We start from the raw sequence: 12575 nt of genomic DNA on the forward strand, positions 1-12575 counted from the left end.
CAGTACAAGAGATCATATTCCCTGGAGAATCAACGAGGTAAAGAATTGACCATATAGCATGAAAAGTACAGAAAAGCTTCTGTTAATGTGCAGGACGGTCCAGCGACGCTGGACAGTTGGATGACAAGATTTTAGACCAGAACTTCGCCATCCAATGGTTGAGATGGCTTTGCTGGACTGTTCTAGGTGAAATTTCACCATCCAATGGTCGAGATGGCCTTGCTGGACTATTCTGCGCATTAATTGCTCAGGATTAAAGCAAGTCCCTGAAAAGTAGCTTGCCTCATAATCTGTTACTAATCAAGTTCAAACTTTGTAATCAAGCCTGCCAGCCATGTTTTGGGCAAGGTGACCATGGATTCGTGTTACTGCTTTGCTAGGGATCTCCAACATATAAGCTTCAAAACAAAATATATTCTTGCACCAACACCCTTAGGAATGGAGTAAATCCAGCATTCCTATGGCAGCAAGGAAATAGAAATCACTAGATATTAGGGATATTTTTGGAAAATCAACCAAAACCATAGCCACCACTTCATCTCAAGTTTATGTGGCTAGGGTTGCTTCTAAGAGTTCCACAGCTGTTAGGATTCTCACAGCTGATCAAACACTAGCTAGCCACTACATCCAAGAACTCTACAATTGGTACTCACAAAGACTCTAGTCAACCCAAAGAAGAGTATGATATAGATTGGTACAAAACCCTGGTCAAAATTTTATGTAATTTGAAACACATATCTTCATGTAAATCCAAACTCTGTAACTCAAAGTCCTAGAACACTGATGAACAAAGACTCTATTACCATATAAATCCATGTACACAACTCTTTGTATTAAGTGAATACAATCTATAAATTCAAGTTCTCTCTCTCTCTCTCTAACCATCATTCTCTAGCACTAGAAAAGCCTTGGAAGACATTCAAAAGCTTCCCCCTTCCTCTAGAACTGAACAACAGGAATTTGAGCTATCCCACAAAGTGACTAACCTTTTAAAAGAGGAGTTGTATTGGCATCAGAGATCTCATGTACGGTGGTTACAGGCTAGTGATAAAAACACAACATTTTTTCATGTAACCACTAGTCAGCGAAGACAAACCAATTCAATTTATAAGCTAAAATATCATAATGTGTCTAACTTTCAAATGAAAGTGATATAGCTGGGAAATTGTGACCTACTTCTCTCAATTGTTTTCATCAACAAATCCTCTCTCTCCTCATCCCGTTCTAATTCTATCCAAACGTGTGTTAGTAGGCAAGACAATGACCTACTGTGTAAACCTTTCACTAGGGAGCTTTGTTGTGAAATACCCTAAAATCCAAACCCATTAATCCATTGGTTTTAGGACCGGTGGACCTGGAGTGCGAGTGAGTGACAACTCTGGACCATACGAGTTGAGCTCGGGTGTTCGAAAATCAAATCTATAAAGGTCAATGACCTTGATAAAGACCCAATCACTCTAATGGAGTTCAAGGGGAGAGAGAATGTCATTCTAGAAGGCAAAAAAAGGAGGTTTTGGCATACCCAAAAATCGTTACTAGAGGACTCAAATTTCGAGGTAAACTATACCATTGATTAGGCCTTGAAAGAACCTTTCTACCCTCCGAAGCTAGTCAAAATTGGCCTTCACACGAAGGAGATATAGGGCCGATTGGTCAGAGGTGGTTGACCGCCTTGATTGACTTCCCTTGCCCAGTTTAGGGTTAGATTCAGGATTTTGGGTGAAAAACCCTATTTTATGTTTCTCCAACCTCATAAACGCATTGTTTGTGCTAGAGGGAGGCTTAGAACGTGGGAGAGAGGAAGAACTTGGGATTTTGAAGCTTCTTCACTCTTTGGCGGTGCCAAATTGCAAGATACAAAGGAAATCACGTGATATGGTAAGGAGACTCAAAAAACCCTCTTTTCAACCTCTCTTTCGAAGCATTTATGTTGGGATTTTTATAATTTGTGGTGATTATTGTTGTTGGGTAACATTGAATGTTTATTCTTTCCCCATTAATGTTTTCCAACCCTTATGAGAGTTGGTTCGTGCAATCTCTTGCATTTGAAACTGATTCTAACATCTCTGAGATGCCTGCGGATAGACACAGAAGCCCAAATTGGGGGTTTTCGTTGGGAATCAATTGGGATGTTTGAAAGGTATTTTGGGGCCCTAATGTTGTTAGATTGAAGACCTCAAAGTCCCATTTCAAGTCGATTTTGAATTGGAGCCGAAATTGACCAACTTGGTTGGAGCCCTAGACTGGGCAGTCGACCGGCCTTGAGAGGCTCAATCAACCGCCAACATTTCGGGTGCGTGTTTTACCCCGCTTTGACCTCGGTAGATCCTGATTGTTGCTCATTTGACTTCTCATGTTTCTAGGGTTGTTTTGGGTCACTTGCACATTCTTTTGTGGATTTCATTGGACTTTGGAGAGTGATATTACTTTTGACAAGTGAGGAAAATACATTGTCATATCTTGTGTATTCATTAATGTTGTTTCAATCTTCACTTACATTGATATCTTGTATCTATTATAAACAATGTGACTTTGCACAAACAAAAGTAATGTGGTATTATGTTTGTTTTTTATTTCAATAAAACTTGAGTTATGATATGAAAATGATGTGTATGTGTGGATTGAATGGTAGGACAATGTCCACATATACTTGTATATTGACTAGGGTTGTGGGTTTTCCCATTACCCTAGTGACCTCATATTCACTTAGACCTAGGAACACGGTCAGTAAGTGTCTAAAGGTGTTGGCTAGTGAACCCTTGAGCACTAATACCATTTCGGAGGGTATTGAGGCCGAGTGAGCCATGATGGCAGTTGTTGGGTCCTGTGTGCATCAAACATGCCCACTGTCATCATGAGATGGTAGAGTTTCATATGTTAGGGTTGGGCTCATGGGCATCCATAAGACTAGCCTGAGTGTCATGAGAAGACATGAGAGGCATCTGCCCCAACATATGTGGATGACCATTGGATTAAGGAATGGGATCCAACAGATACTTCCCATTGAGGATATCATTCCTAGGTGGAGAAGGATATCAAACCAAAAGGGCACTAAGCATAAGGGGAGATATCCAAACCATATGTAGTACGAGACTTGACGACTTTGCATTTGGCCTAGGGTTATCCTTGACATGCACTAGTGCTCAAACCAATGGTGATGTGAGAGAGAGGTGACCTAATCTTTGGCTATGGTTGATGTGACTTGACTCAACTACCACGAAGAACCCAAAAGACGTGTTTGAGTGCCTTAAGGGAGAGTGATCAAGACCACCTAGAGGAGGTTGGTGTATAACTTAATGCATGTCTACCATAGAAACCTCATTGTTAGACTTAGGAGCATATTCCATACATGTTCACTCACTCACCTCATTACATATATATATATATATTATACATGGGTTGTTTATGGAAATGTGTGATGAATGCATGATATATGGTTATGTTGACCTCATTGAGTTCTGTTGAACTCATTTCTTTTATGTGTATATGTTCTTTTTAAATTTCATTGTAGGTTATGAGGACCCCGTTTACTTGGAGGGTCTGCCGTTGTTTGAGTCCTACAAGGGACAAATGATAGAGGACACGGAGCTACATGGCGAGTCGTGTGCCTATTTGGACTATGCCTAGAGAGTCCACTAGTTCTGAGACATTGGAGATATTTTATAACATAGTAGTTACCCTTGTATCTTTGTGCTTTATCTTTCTCATCCAACCGGTAGAGGGTGCTACTTAACTTTTTGAAACCTCTCGAGAAAATAGACTTCCGTTGTTAACTACTCCTTTCTTGAACTCTAGGATGTGATTTGATTAACTTTGGGATGTTGGTTTAATTAAAATTATGTATAACTGTAATAACATTTTGATTGCTTGATTAACCCTTTCACTTTAATCTTTTCTTGTCCTTTGAGTATGTTATATCCTATTGTGTTATGGATTTGGCGTGAACCTTGATCCTGTATTGAATCACCCCCACGGGTATTCGGGTATGACCAGATCCGGCTGGGTGTGGTGTCATATTTGTTCTAGATGAAAGAGAACAAATCTCTAGGGGTGATGGGTTACCAACCAGATTTTATTAGTAAAACTAGAATACCATTGGAGATGACTTATGTCATGGGATCCAGCGCTTTTTCTGGCTTTCTCCTAAGAAGTCTTAATAAAACTGCAATTACACTGATTCCTAAAAGAAAACATCCTCAAGATACATCCAGGTGTTTGCACACAATGTCTTACAGGATTATTGCCAAATGCATAGCTAATCGGTTGAAACCTCTTCTCAATAGCACTTGTACATTTTTTTTTCTTGGATATGAGGTTCATCCGGGCCATATTGCGCGCCCCACGATTACATCCTCAAGGGAGCTTTTATATAATTAATGCCGCCGAATGGGTGCGAACCCAAGATCTCCCCTAGGGAGGTTGGGCCTTTAACTGCTTTACTAACCCATCATTGGCAACACTTATACATTTATTTGTATGCATCGGTCACACATTAATAACGCCAAACATTACAATGACTCTTGTATAGTTTTCTTTACATGAAAAAAAATGACCATGAGAAGGTTTATTTATTAATAATTAATTGGAGAGGGATCTCTGTTTTCTTTGGAAAAAAAAGAGAGACATCAGAATATGATATGAAGTATTTAATTTCTTTCTTTCTTTCTTTCTTTCTTTCTTTTTTTTTAATTGAGAATGAGAGTAACAATCGTGATAATTGACCACAGTTAATTGAGAGTTTAGAATTATGATAATAGTTCTTTAATTTTTTAAAGAATACAAAGAGTGTTTTTTTTTTTTGGGGGGGGGGGGGGGAGAAAAAATACAAGAAATTGTATGAATTAAGTGAAGAGAGGCCATTATTTTATTTTATTTTATTTGGGGTGGGGGAAAGAGACATCTTTTTGAGAAATGAGAAGGAGAAAAATAATCGTGATAATTACAATAAGTGAGAGTCTAGAATTACAATTTTACACAGTAATTGATCACATCTTTTTAGTGAATGTTTGAGGGTACTTAAGGAAGAAAAATGTAGCCATCCTCCATGGGTTCGTGTTCTTATAAATAGTTTTAGTATTTAATATAATATTTAGTACTAGAATGATAATTTAGGCTTGTTGTTGGCCGAAATGGGTCATGTAACTATTTAAACGTTTTTCTTTTTTTCTTTTTTTGGTTTGCCAACCCCGGTTTCTAAGGCTTTGCCTTGACTAATCCAGTGCGTTCGACCCGGGTCGCACACCTGGCTGTGGTGGGTGAGTCTCCTAGTGGAGATTTTTTGCATCCACAAGGTTTTGATACCGAAACCTTGCTTATGCGGACCAAGCTGCTTACCACTTGGACCAACCCCCGTTTTTCTAATATAGCCATGTTAATGTTTTATTATCTCAGGCCAATGAGGAATGAGACACTTTTTAGACAAGCCAAGCCCCCAACCAGATGCTCTCTTTAACCAGATCTATTTCTGGTTAAGCTCATCTACATGATAAACTGTCTTAGCCCAAGACCTAGTTATCAAGGTCCACCACGAAGGGTAATCCCCACCCTTAAGATGTTTAGTTCTTTCTGAAGCCAAAACAACAAAGAATCAATGCCAAATAGGACAATGGATTGAGAATGGAGAACTTTGTCTCTCAAAAGTTTCTTCAGAAACAACACTATTCAGCTGCCTCAAAAACATGCACAAAACATGATTTTATAGGGTCAAGAAACCGTTAAAAAAAATAAAAAAACACAAAATTATGCAATATGCCACTTAAAATAGTAAAATACCCAACATGCCTTCAAAATGATCCCAAAACCTGAAAAGGCAACATCCATCACTGCAAAGCTATGAATCCTTCTCACAAGCTTGTTTTTTATCAACATAACGAATTTCATCCCATTCCGAGTTCGAGACGCTGAGTTACCCCATGTGCCACCCCATATGTATCACTTTCTGTCAAACCTTGGCAACAAATTCTCTAATTATTGAAGCCCTAAGCTTTGAAGATTCCCACCTAAGGGCTAAGGCAAGTGGTTTTTGGTCTAGTAGGATTGTTCGTCTTACAAGGATACTATGAGATCCTCACTTTGGCTTTTATGTTTTGGCCTCATGAATACATCTATGCTCCAGTTGACTATTAAACTAGCAATTTTAGATTTTTCTATCCCCAATCTACTCCATATATTGTTGAAGTTGGAGAGAAATGGCTATAGCTTTTGCATCTCCAAGTATCGCCAAGTCTAGTATCTTTGCGTTTGAGCTCCTTCATCTTGTTGGAAATATAGAATAGCTCATTGTTGTTCCTAGGTTTAATTCTTGGTTTAATTCTTTCAAGGGTTTTTCTTTGGTGTCAAAAAATGAACCAAGGAACCCATAATGGTGTATTTACTTATCCAGTTATATTGTGTTGGAATTTTAAATTTATTTTTAAATTATAAGATTCAAAATATTTTTTGTGTTTACAATGAAGGGTTAGAGGTAATGTTATTCCCTACTTAGATACCTAAATAGCCAATGGGTAGTCTATGAAAAGTCTTGTTTGAATGGCTAACAAACAAGACTTAAGGGAAAAGACATGATCTGTGAGGTATCTTTTAGAGATACCCTTTATAGGTGTCTCTTTCTCGTCTATATAAAGAGAGGAGTTGATTCCTAGGTACTCTAACAGTTTTAACACGAATATTAGTATCTTGATTTTCTATTAAGGTGTGAGTGTTATTTGATGAGTGTGTGAGTACTACCTTCGGACGTTCTTTGCAAGTAGATTCCATTGGAGTGCATGCCATTGGAACTAAGGAGTTGTTGTATCTTGGAGGTGAGGACGCCATGGTCAAACCCAGTCTGCACTATAGGGGGCGTTCAAATACCTTAAGGAAAAGTACTGATATGTACACCTCAACTCACCGTGATCGAGTTCTTCTTGATGTCATCGATTTCTTCTTCAACTTCAACAAAGACTTGGATATCTCTCCCAATCAGATAAGTTCTAATTCATCAATTCTATAGTCTTATACTTGCTGCCCATCTCGTTTTTACAACAGCTTAAGGTATTTGAATTATAGTATTAGACTATCGAGTGATTTGAGGCTTATCATCTGGGTGTTGGACTCGAAGATTTAAGATCTTTAATTTTCTGTCGATGCAGTGAGTACTTTGGATAGTTCTTTTAGGAACTTCTTCAAAATCATTGTTCGTTTGACTGTTGCAAGTTTCTGGCTTACGTCAAAGCTATTCAGTGCCTTCTTGTTTCTGATTTCCAACAGTATCTGTATATCATGCTTGTTTTTAACTATTGCTTGTGGAATCCGACAGAAATTTTTGCAAATCATAGAAAGACTATGGCTATCCGTGAATCGCATCTCTATAACAACTTTAGTTTGTTCTCCAAAAAAAAACCAAGATAAATCAACGCCCCAGATACTGTCATTTACATCGTGTTTTTCCCTGGTTTTTTTTTTCTTTTTCTGTTGCTGCTAATGTTGTATTCATTCCCACATTGGATTTGAAGTAAAAGGACTACAGAAAAGGAAAATAGGAAAGTGGTTTAGAGTCGTTGAACTTGGATTGTTCTGGGTTTGTTGCAAGTCTTTTGTGAATGGAAGTGATGTTTGGTGAAAGGGTTTGTAAATTAGGCATGGGAAGAAACAAACATAGACAGAGGGCACTAGTTTGTGGCGTTTGGCAGAGTGCCCAGTTCTCTTCCAAATAAAATATGTAGAAAATAAAAATCCTAAGGTAGGATGGAAGTTTAAAATTGGTATTTCAGAGTTCACAAATCTGCTGAGCCACATCACCACAGTACCTTTCCTAGGGCACACTATTGTGCAGCCCCAGCGAACAAGAATCTTATGCAATTTACGTTAGATGAGTTTGCATTCTATTTGCCTTCGCCACGAGATCGAATTCCTTGGTTGAGTTGTTCATGTGGAAGCAATGTTGTTCTCTTAGTGTCTTGGGATCTTCCAAAATGGAAGCTGCTACCCAAAAATTTGAGCAAATGGATATGCTCTTTAGTGCGAGACAAAGTGAGATCTGAATCATGAAAATATAGTTGAGGATTAGTTACAATTTGTAGAGTATGGTTTCCTTTCAGTCGAAGAGTGGCTTCTGACAGGTTAGATGTTAGGAGGTCTCAATTTACTGTAAGGTGGTTATGTGATTTATTCTTGAAAATGGTGACATTTCTGACTTGATCTTGTCATAGATTTTACTTCACTTTTACATCATGAGTATTGGTTGGATTGGGTGAACATGAATATGTTATCATGCTTAAGCCTTTCATCTGCATTATAATGTGAATCTAACGCTGCATATTGGCTGGACAATACTTCTAGATCAATCTGACAAGCATCAATTCTTTTAATTCTTACATGAATATTATGATTGCAAGGTCACTACCCATAGAGTATTACATCTTGACATGAATCAGAAAGACTTTATGTATAAGTCTTTGTATCTTGTTGGTCCCTTTGTGGCACGCAACTACGTTGCGGTGAATGGATAATCTCTATGATATAGTGAACTCTAAGTGGCTGCCTGTGATTCTTCTGAATTATTTGGAGAGGGAGTTTTAGGAATTTCTTAAATTCTTAAGGCTTGTTAGAGCCAGCCACTTTTACTGTAGTTTCATCTGAATTATTTAGAAAAGAAACAACTCTTGGAAATATGTATGCAAAACCTCAGAGGCTAGATGATACTTTGAATGCCTCAAACCAAACTCCTGAATTGGATGCCCAACTATGGACTGTATGAATTGCTTTGTGGTTATGTAGCTTATGCTCAAGTTTAGAACTTGACAAATGCCCTCGTTTGGTGGGCTAGAAATGTGCATAAAATTGAGAGAATAAATCCACTCACCTGTGACTAATGCTGATTTGGAGGGGGACATCTCTGTTAAAAATTATTTGATTCTTCAGTTTGGTAAGGTATTTTGATTAGTCAAAATGTGTTTTTATCAAGAATTAGATTTGGATATTTAATCTGTCCATGTGGTGACACTTCATGAAGAATGGCAATTTATTATAAGATTGCATGGGTATATTAGCATGAAAATATGGAGGGCTATATGTGGTTTGAATTATCTAGCCTCAAAAGGCATCATAATAAAAGGCTCACATTTATATATAAACATGATAAACCCAAATCATGGGGTTAATGTTTATTATAAAATATGTGTATTTACGTATTAAGTCTCTTCTTGAAAGAATTCCGGTAAAATGGTTGACATTTAGTTAGAAGAAAACACTATATGCTCTATTGGAAAGAAGATATTAGATGGTACATAAGCATTTGAGGCACCACCTTCACTTAAAGGTAAAATGTATATACACTTCTGGTGGGGGTTGATTTTTGAATCAATAATATGGGTTCCACCAAGTATTTTTGCTAGGTTATGGTTTTATATGCTATATGTGGTTTGATGTCCATGTTTGAATTAGAAAACTATTTACATGGAAGTAAATGACATGATTAGTGGAGGCATAAAAACATTATGTCTTAGATGCATATAAACTTTCAATGAAGTGACATCAGATTTAAATACAAATGTCTAGAGAGGCTTACAAAGTATCGCTATAAATGTTTAGTCAAAGAAATAGTTTGACAAAAAGTTATGTAAAGTCTTGGATCACTAACGTGATATCATCTAAAGGAATGAGCTTATAAGGCCTGTGTCGTAGGTCTTGTGATGGACACCCTACCTATGTGAAGAGGTTTTAATCCTGAATTAGGTTCAAAGGGTAAAAACGAAGTCACGAGGGGACCTGTTTAGTACTACTATTGTGTTGCTCATTCTGGTTAGATGGTAAAGTAGTACCACCACAATGAAAGAGGTTGAGCAGTGGGCTCTTAATTAGCCAAATCCTATGAAATGTGGGGGTGTGTTAACTGTGGTGCACATCGGGCTAACCTAAGTGAGTGTAGAGGGTGTGGCCGCCCTCGATAAGAGTCTTAAGGTAAACTTTTTAAACACTCATGAGACCAAGATAGGGGATAGGGCCTAGAATGTCCCAATTAATTATTCAGAATGTCCGGACGTCGACTAGTGGGATATGGATAGTGAGCTAGCCAGCTACACTGAAGAGGAAAGGTTCAAGAAGTCTGACTTCACCTGTACTCTGTAGCGTAGTTCATTAGACCTAGTGTAGGTTCAAGTCCAGAAGACACCTCCAACGACGTGTCCTACTAAGTCTAAATTTACTCACGAACTCAGTGGTTTTGTTTTGTTAATATTTTGAATCTGTGGGGGATTGTTGGAATTTTAAATTTATTTTTAAATTATAAGATTCAAAATATTTTTTGTGTTTACAATGAAGGGTTAGAGGTAATGTTATTCCCTACTTAGATACCTAAATAGCCAATGGGTAGTCTATGAAAAGTCTTGTTTGAATGGCTAACAAACAAGACTTAAGGGAAAAGACATGATCTGTGAGGTATCTTTTAGAGATACCCTTTATAGGTGTCTCTTTCTCGTCTATATAAAGAGAGGAGTTGATTCCTAGGTACTTGTTGCTTGTATCTCAAGATATCACGCAAGTATACGTATCGCAATCAAGTAATAAATGATAAGTAAAGTATCGATCCCACGGAGAATTATATCCTTAACTTTCAATGTAAAAATAAAATTGATTTAAATGAAATTAACAAGGTTGATTGGTGTTTGTCTAACTAATTAACCAAATGACAAGTAAAGAAAACTAAGGAACTAAAATGTAGATTTGAGCAATGGAAGAAACTTAATGAGTGACAAGTGTGTTAGGAATCAAGTTTCCCTTCCCCTGAATTTTAAAACACAAATACTAAAGCAATACTACAACTCCAAGATAAATCAAAAACTTGGAATGAATGGCAATATGGTATTTTCCAATACACATAAGCTAGCATCCTAAATCAACATCAGCATATTCCTATGAAGAATTGAATTAAGAATGCAATTTAAACCCAATCCAATCAATGGTAACGTGAGGTAATTGGGTATTCCTACCCAACCTACTAATTAACACAACCTAATTAAAGATGATGCTAACTCACACAATTCAACAAACACCTAGACTTCATTAATTTTCCAATTAATGAAATCATAACATTCAATCAAGAAAGATCATTCAAGAACTGAAATTAGTCAATATAACATGCTGAATTCATTAACAATAAAGTGGATTGCAATAAAACTAAAGAACACATGATTAGTTACATATCAAAATTCAGGTTTAGGTACTACTATCACCCCAACACAGCTAAGATTTAGCCCATAACAGAATTCAAATGCATAAAACCAAGTATAGTTGACATGAGACTAGAAAATAAGAAGATAGAGTTATAAAAACAAGAATAAACTAAGGCTTCAATGCTTCCACATGAGCTCCAAATTTTCTTCTTCAAAGCAAATCAGCAACTCCAGCAGCTCCTTGCTTCCACAAGAGCTCCAGCATTCGTTCTCTACCTCCTTCCTCTCAGCCAAGTCTCTATTCCCAACCTTGGTCCAATGTCTCCTCTTCTCATCCTTGCCTCTCTTCTCTTTCTTCTATAAATGTCTTCAATCATTAGGTTAGATTCTGGCCATAGGATTAGAACCTTCCTCCTGAGATCAAGGGCTGAAAACCATCATGTATTTACAAGAATTTAGTCCACTTAAGTTAGCCCTTTTTGGTCAATTCCATTTGAATTGGATCTGAGAATATTCTGCTCCGTTGTTGTAGCAATGCAGCAACAACTCTACAACAAAGTTAGAGGACATGTTCTTCTATTATGAATCTTCACCTACATGTTCAAGAGAAAGAGAAACAGTCAAATTCATCCATAAAAAGAAGGGAAATTCATGCAATGTGACAAAAATGAACTAAACAAAATGCAACATGTTGAGACTAAATAAAACAACACCTAATGAATACTATCACTAAAACAAAGACAAAATACTCCTAAATCAAGCCATCTCAAGTATAAAAGTTATAAATCTTAACTCTATTTCATAGAGTTATCAGTACTCTAACAGTTTTAACACGAATATTAGTATCTTGATTTTCTATTAAGGTGTGAGTGTTATTTGATGAGTGTGTGAGTACTACCTTCGGACGTTCTTTGCAAGTAGATTCCATTGGAGTGCATGCCATTGGAACTAAGGAGTTGTTGTATCTTGGAGGTGAGGACGCCATGGTCAAACCCAGTCTGCACTATAGGGGGCGTTCAAATACCTTAAGGAAAAGTACTGATATGTACACCTCAACTCACCGTGATCGAGTTCTTCTTGATGTCATCGATTTCTTCTTCAACTTCAACAAAGACTTGGATATCTCTCCCAATCAGATAAGTTCTAATTCATCAATTCTATAGTCTTATACTTGCTGCCCATCTCGTTTTTCCAACATATTGTGAAGTACCTTAGGATTTATCAAGAGAAACACTGTGCAAAGTTTCTTTCTGTGTTTTTAGGTAGTAAAGGAAGAAGTGAACTTCTATATCCTGTTCTTTTGTGTATTTATATTAGGGATACCCTAGCCACCACTTCATCTCAAGCTTATGCAGCTAGGGTTGCTTCCAAGAGTTCCACCGCTGTTACAACTGATCAAACACCAGTTACTACATTCAAGGCTTC

This window comes from Hakea prostrata, chromosome 5, assembly GCF_041222555.1.
Source record: "Hakea prostrata isolate BN-2017 chromosome 5, UWA_Hpros_2, whole genome shotgun sequence".
NCBI classification, from domain to species: Eukaryota; Viridiplantae; Streptophyta; class Magnoliopsida; order Proteales; family Proteaceae; genus Hakea; species Hakea prostrata.